This window comes from Podarcis erhardii (assembly GCF_964252035.2).
Source record: "Podarcis erhardii genome assembly, chromosome: 15".
NCBI classification, from domain to species: domain Eukaryota; kingdom Metazoa; phylum Chordata; class Lepidosauria; order Squamata; family Lacertidae; genus Podarcis; species Podarcis erhardii.
This window is the reverse complement of record NC_138505.1, coordinates 35,519,425-35,527,582: the sequence shown is the minus strand read 5'-3', so window position 1 is coordinate 35,527,582 and position 8,158 is coordinate 35,519,425.

Genomic DNA, 8,158 nt, shown 5'->3' with positions numbered 1-8,158 from the left:
CTGTTGAACAGCTCTCAGTGTCAGAAAGTTCTTCCTACTGCTTATTCAGAATCTCTTTTCTGGTAATTTGAATCCATTGGTTTGAGTCCTGCCCTCCAGACCAGGAGGAAACAAGCTTGCTCCATCCCCCATGTAGATATTTGGGGATGGCCATCGACTCTTGAGAGTCCTATGGACTGCAAGAAGATCAAACCTATCCACTCTTAAGGAAATCAGCCCTGAGTGGTCACTGGAAGGACAGATCCTGAAGCTGAGGCTCCAATACTTTGGCCACCTCATGAGAAGAGAAGACTCCCTGGAAAAGACCCTGATGTTGGAAAGATTGAGGGCACAAGGAGAAGGGGACGACAGAGGATGAAATGGTTGGACAGTGTTCTCGAAGCTACCAGCATGAATTTGACCAAACTGCGGGAGGCAGTGGAGGACAGGAGGGCCTGGCGTGCTCTGGTCCATGGGGTCACGAAGAGTCGGACACAACTAAACGACTAAACAACAACAACATAACACCTCTCAGTCTTCTCTTATCCAGGCTGAGCATACCCAACTCCTTCAACACTGTGTGAAGAAGCCTTTTCTTTTTGCCTGTCCGGAATCTTCCAGCATTCAGCTTTATTGATTAACCCTCCAGGTTCTAGTCTTATGAGAGAGGGGGACAAAAGTTTTCCTTATCCACTTTTCCACTTTCTTAGAGCGTGAGATGATCAAAAAGACACCCACCTCCTTTCAGTTCGGCCCAGACGTGAAATACAGAAAAGACGGAGGGAGAGGCTTCTGGCACACATTTCCTACACACACAAACCTTTATCTCTCACTTGCTCCCCGCTTTGCTCCTGTCACGTTAGTATCTATTCCGCTCCAGACCTCTTCCCTTTTAAGATTTGGCATGCTTGAATTAGCAGTGACCATGATCACTGAGAAGGAAGGAAAACAGAAGTGTTTGAGCATTTGCTCAATGGGGGAAAATTCTGACAGGGACAACGGCAAAGGGCATTTAAAAATAAAGCAAGCGACTGCCTATGCCATCAAGACACAGAAAGACAAAAGTGCTTGCCTGTACATTACACTTTATAAAAGCCATGGCCCTGATCTAGCTCATGGGCCTAATTGGGCCTGATGGAAGTGCATGTGTCTGTCTGTATCAACTGATCCTCAAAGAACGTCCATTTGGGAAAGTATTTGGTTGAACCCCTTCTGGCTGCTGCACACTCTGGTTTTTTCCCTTTCCCTTTTTTCTTTTTGAAGCTGTTGACCTACGGTAATTTAAAGATCCGTCTGAAAATGTAACCTCATAACATGACCAGCCTTATGCATCATGGAATAATTAGATTCAGGAGGGCTGGCAAACTGACAGCAAAGATTAGGGATCAAAATGACGGAAAATTCATTGAGGACTGGAAACTTTTAATGGAGTATTTAAAGAACTACTGTAGCGAGATGAAAACGCAAGCAGGACTTGCATGAATTATTAAGACAAATAGGTTAAATCGAATTTATTGACTAGTATAGAGGAAATATGTAGCATTCAGGGGTAGATATGGAAACCATGGAAGAGGAGGACAGGAAGTCAATTGATAAAGTAAAGCCTTTCCTACTCCCAGGAGGGAAGGGGTTGTGATCGGGAGACGATTCCTGCATCATGCAGGGGGCGCTCCGCCCCCTGCTTCAACTCCAGGGCTGGTGCCATGCCCCTCCCCAATTGGGCACCCAATAGGGGAGCTCGACAGGGGCGTGGCTTGCTGCTCAAACGCAGCCCCGCCAGCAATCCCCACCATTGCACACACATTTTTCTTCGAGTCACCCACCCTCCACTCCCTTTAGATTAGCTGTTCCTGAGACTTTGCTATGGACCTCTTGTAGGTCACCCTGTTTAACCAGGGGGCCTGGTAGGGGTTTTTTCCAATTGGCTAAATTGGCCCGGCCTCTTGGTTTTTTTCACCTACCTCATAGCAACGGTCACAACTTTCGTGGTATTTGGCGGTTAGGCATTGGAATGTGTTGTTGGTGTTTCAGGGGGCAAGGTGTGGCCATCGCCTTCCCCGACAATTTTGGGTATTCCGCTAAAGGAATCCAGCGGTGGTGGATCCTGTCCGATGCCCGTGTAGCCAGGGGGCCATGGCACGACCCTCGGTGACATCAGGAAGAGAGCCTATAGTTGGATTAGCATCAACAGGCTTCCCCTACTGGTGGTTAAACCCTCCTCAGACTCACCCCTCTACGAGTGGGTGGAGTCTAATGTTCCGTGGTCCAATGCCTAAGCCAATACCTTGTCACATGCGGTAATCAATAAAATTGTGGCCTTTACCTTACCCATTAACCTTACATTCTGTGTCCACATGTCTTTATTCCCCAAGCGGGGATCGGGTCCTCGAATCACAACTTGGATTATGTTAACATTTGTAAAGGTGTTTTTTTTTCCTTTGTGAAAAACTAATAAAGAAGATTCAAGAGATCTTCTCAGCTGAATGCTTCCCCATGTGTATAATTCCTGGCATAGAGGGATGCAGTGAGTCTCTGTCTGCACACACTTTCTGCTGCAGATATATGGCCATGGTGCTCACGGTTCTCAAGATTTGCTCGTACTTGTGCATTTTGTAAAATTCTACTGTTTCTGAGTCAACCTGTGCTCTCTCTGCTTTGACCTGCGTTTTGTGTTCTAAGCTTCTCTATATAAAATGAAGCTCTGTGAGCTTCACTATCACTGGGAATCTAAAAACAGCTAAAACTCTCCCCCCCCCCATTGGCCAAAGTGAATAAAATTTGCAGGCACTGGAGGCCCTCTAGAGTGGATTTATTTGGCCAAATTGCAAATGAATAGGATCTGGGAACACTTTCCTTCATATTTCTTTAGGAGAGGGAAGAGCAGGCTTGCTTATACATTTTTAAAAACTTTGCAGCTTCATGTGGCCCTTTCTTTCAGTTGACCATGTCCTCCAATGGTCCTTAAAATGTGATGGTGTCTAGAACGCTGCCTCTGGAATTCTGTGGACCTGTGGGCTGTTGTTATTAAAGCAAAGCAATCTAAGTTTTTATAAAATGCTTCAACGAATCTTTTAACCTTAAAAAAAATATCCTCCACCACTTTATGGTAAAATCCAGAGTTCTTGAATGCTCTGCAGGTGACATTTTGGATAGCCTCATTTACTGCAATGCCCATGGAGCTAGAGAAACAGAGAAGAACATATAAAGCTGTGTATATAACACAGAAAAGCACAAGAACAGAGTGGCACTAGACTAGACTCAGGGTTTATTGACATTGTGGTTTGACTCAAGAGGCTGAGAATCCACAATATCATCCCAATTTTTTGCAGTATTCAGCTCTCACCCAGAGCTGGTGTGTATTCCTAGTATATGGAGGGGTTGCAATTTTCAATTAAGGATATGTGAAGGAAAACTGGCATTTCTGTGGTTGTCAATGAAGCCTCAAGAAGTGTAACTGCTACTCCTATCCCTCTATCCTATCGGTTCTACGTGTTCCCTCATCTATTTTTGTTTAAATGTATATCATTGAATTTCAACTCACATTAGCCCCAGCCAGCATGGCCAATATTCAGTGATGTTCTCAGGAGTTGTAGAAGTCCAGCAACATCTGGAGGACCTCAGCTTCTCTATCCCTGGTCTAAATCTACCACTTCATTCATTCATTTAAAACCTGCTACTTATGTGGCTTTAAGCTATTGTCATCCTCTTTAGCATTTTTCAATGACAATTTCATGCCTAACATGAGATTCAAAATTGTGTCTCCTCAATGGATCAGGCACCCAATTTTAGAAACAGAGATCATTGGTAGCAAGTTTGGCTCCTGACCCCTAAAATGAAGCAGGACACGTTTGGAAATGCAATGCAAACCAGCTGTCCCATCAAAATGGCCTACCCTCTCTGCTCTCCTTGTAAGTTACATCCTTCCCGTATCTGCTGGATGTAGCTGATTGCATTAAGAGCAAGATTCAAATGAGGTTCAATGCCATAATCGCATTACGACTGTAACATCTCTCCTTGCCTCTAAATTGCATTGGCATGGATGGCTGCATCGGGGGAGAAGAATGTTAAGTTTGCTTGAGAAGGAACGTAGATTTCTCAGCAACCAACTTAATTCCATTAGGCTGGTATCATTCAATTTTTATTCTAGTGTGTACATGTGATATTTCAATGTCCTTCTGGAGCGTAGCCCCTTAAATGAATCTAAAACCATGCAAATCAGCTGCTTGGTGTGGAGGGGAGCCTGCCTTCAGACCCCTGCTTCTCATCTCGGGTCTTCAGAGGCCTGTTATAAGCCCTACAAAATATTATTGGGGTTGAGTATGAATTGGCAGGCTCTAACACAGTAGAAGGAAGAAACAGGTGAGGGGGAGTGATTATGGAAACCTGGGTTAGAGGAGGGGATCTCCTCTTCCTTCCCTGACTTCAGCCACTTTGGAAGGGAAAACAGAGGTGCTGTCTCTCACTCCAACCTTCTATACCAGGCACCCCCAAACTCGGCCCTCCAGCTGTTTGGGGACTACAATTCCCATCATCCCTGACCACTGGTCCTGTTAGCTAGGGATGATATTAGCTAGGGATTATTCTCTCTCTCTCTCTCGGAGAAGAAGGTGGAGGATGCCATGATTTCTTTGTCCTGTATATATTGCTTAATGAATACTTAGAATGCACACTCCAAGCTCCACCTCATTTCTGCTATACTCTGCTGAGTTGAGTGATTGGCGAGCACATAGACTTCTGTTATGTCTTGCTGGAAGTGTGCCGGAACTGGAGATTTATGGACGTCCTGAGCTGCACTTTATCAGGAAGACGCCAGAGAGGTTTGTCTCACCCCAGGGGCTGCATGGACCCCCTGGTGTTATTCTGACGGGGACTTGTAGTCCCCAGACAGCTGGAGGGCCGAGTTTGGGGGTGCCTGTTCTTTACTGAGTAGGGAGACTCATTGGAGGCTGGCAAGGGCTTTGAGCAGCCGAGTGGGGATGCAAAACAGAAGGTGGCGGCAACTAAACTGAACAGTAGCCTAGAACCAGGCATCATCTTCACAGATAGGAGCAGATCTACCCATCCCAATGGCCCTGCTCCTGAACTCCTATACCATGACTCCTGATCCCTGTGTCTACTGCTGAGCTTGTATTTTACTTGCATGTTTTGGGATATTAGCCAAGACAATGCCCAACTTCCTTTAACAGGTGATATGTCATGGGTCAGATGACTAAGGTACGGAGGCCGCATCTGGCTCAATTGCCTTCTGGATCCGGCCCGCAGACAGTCCAGGAATCACCACGTGGATCGGCATGGATCTGATTCTGAATGTTCGGGCTGTGCCATCCCCCCCCCCACACGCCAGGTGGTGCCTCCTCCCTCCCTCCTCCTTGTGGAGGAAGGGGGCTGGGCTTTGGTTGGTGCCAGCAGCAGCAGCGTGATCGCTCAAGCGGCCGCCATTTAAAGCAGCCCCTCTCTGGAGCCCTTTCACACACTGCTCATAACTGTCTAAGGAACAGTGGACCAGCCCCCTGCTGAAAATTTTTGCCGGAACCTGGGATATATGCATGCATCCCCAGTGGAATTGCAGCACCCATGCACACGTGCCATTTCCTCCATCACGCTAGAGATGTGCATTCAGAAAGCTGCTTCAGTGCATATATGAGCCTGAAGTGAATTTGGATGACAGGAATGTCGGGAGTGTGTGCAGGAGCCAGGCCCTGTGACCAGTAGGGCTTTGCAGGACAGGGGCCTTCCTAAGTTTGCTCTGGAGAGGCAAGGCACAGCCGCACAGGCGAGGCCAATTGGTAACTCACTGCACCTGGTGGCAAGAGCCGGGAAGGGATATAAGGTCAGCATTTCCCTTTGGCTGCCACAGCAACACATTTCCTGCTGCATTTGGCTCCTTGCTTCCTGATCCCCGGACCTCAACTCCTTGACACCTTGCTTCTCGACCCTCGGAACCTTGACTTCATGACTCCCTGCTTCCTGAACCTCAGACCCCTGGCTTCTGGACTCTCATTCCTGCTCCCACCCTGGCTTCTTGCCCCCAGTCCCAATGTCCTCAGCCAGGACTTTGATCGCCCATGACAGGGAATAGGATTGGGGAGGGATTGGAGAGAGTCACCCATCATATTTATACTGTTGATCATCCCAAGTCTATTCATCATCTGCTCACCAGGAATGGGTCCCAGCCACTGCCAGCAACAAATGGGCAATAAAATCTCATCCAGTTTAGCAAATCTTGCCCACCTGGAGATATGCCTTTCTGAGCATTGATGAGCACAATTGCCAAGTCTGTTATAGAAATACAACTTCCATGCATTTTCCATTGAGGATCAACTTTCCTTCCTTTGCCCAGTAAGGGCATTATGTTGAACAAATGGAACTTGGTTAATATTGTCAAGGCCTAATTGTCTGGAGCTCTGTCTCTGTTTTAATTTCCAGATGTGGGTTTTTTCGCTGGTGGCACCCCTATTATGGAATGCACCCCCTGCTAAAATGCAAGCAGTCCCATCTGCATTGGCATTCCACCGGCTTTTGAAGATGCACCTGTTTACACAGGAATCCCCTTGATCTCTGGACATCTGTCTCCTGTTTTAATTTGCATGTTGCTTTGATGGGATTGTTCTATTGAATGCTTCAGCTATGGTCATTTCTATTTTACTGTTTGCATCATTGATTTTCATGCTTGGAAACCCCTTAGAAACCCATTTTAATATTAAGTGGTACATAAATGACATAATAATAATTAATTGAAATCGACAGCGCTGCACAATATGCTACCGTTTTAATTTCGGAAATTTGGGACCTGTCCTAGTTCAGTTCAAAGCTCTTAGGGAAGCCTAGCTTAAAGCAGGGGTGACTAATTGGCTTATGAACCACATTCACCTTTAGCCAGCTTTCCAGGAACTGCGTGCTGTTACAGGATGTGACTACCCCACACTCTTGCATACACACAAAGCCAGGCACACCTGGGCACACATGCATGCACATACACACACCCCTCCCCCTCCTCAGCTGATCCATGCAGATCAGCTGAGGAGAGGACTTGTCACTAAAATCAGTGGAGTGCTAGCTGCCATGGAAAATTTGATGAGGGGGAGCAGATCAAGCCTTTGAACTGAGAGTTTGCCACCCCTGATTTAAAGCAATGTTGCTTACTGGAAGAGCAACACCCATCAGAACAGAGTTGACACAAACTATGCCAGTGATGGCCAAACTTGGCCTCCAGCTGTCTTGGGACTACAATTCCCATCATCCCTGACCACTGGTCCTGTTAGCTAGGGATGATAGGAGTTGTAGTCCCAAAACAGCTGGAGGGCCAAGTTTGGCCATCACTGAACTATGCAGAATCATAATTCAGTACCCTGGACAGCTTCAATGTGGCTAATGCTTCAATGGCACCCTAGTCTGGGCCAGGTATTAGCTCCACCCTCTCTGAGGAGCTCCTCTCTGTTTCCTAAAGGGGCATTGCACAATTCTTCAGCCGCTGGCTCCTATATCACAGAAGTGGTTAGGGCTGCATGGGCATGCCCTCTGAGTTGGGGGAGTCACATAGAGCCAAAGTCTCTGGCCCGGAATGTCTGGGGGTGGGGTGCTGATGCCTTCTGTGTCTCCGAGTCTTCCAATACAACAGATGGTCCACTGCAGCCAGAGAACCTAGCATTTCTATGATTCTAGGTGGAAGCTGGGCTTCCCCAATTTTGGTTCCCCAGATGGGAGCCTAAAGCTGAGCAATGCTGCCCTATTCAAAGCACTGTTCCTACAAGCTCCTTTCTGAAGCTAGTTATGCTATGACTCAGAATCCCATTTAATGGTCCCCACATCCCCTCTCATCCTGAAAACCAACTCGGTGGAGAGGTTTGCATTTTGAAGAAGCTCTGTTCGTTTTATGGCGATCATTAAACTAGAAATATTTCTCCCTGGGGAGCCAGCTAGTTGGCGGGAGCTGATGGACTTTCAGTGCTTCCCAGTCAGGGCTTTGCTTTGCTGTATGCACATGCACACATCCATGCGCACACACACACACACACACACACACACACACACACACACACCACACACACACTGCCCCTCTGCCCCAACTGCTGCCTTTCTTCTTCTGCCCCTCTGTGGCAGATGTTGATGACCCTTTTATTTAGCCTTATTTAATCAGGCAGGCCACCCACCTCCACAGACCTTCTGCGCACTTTTTAAC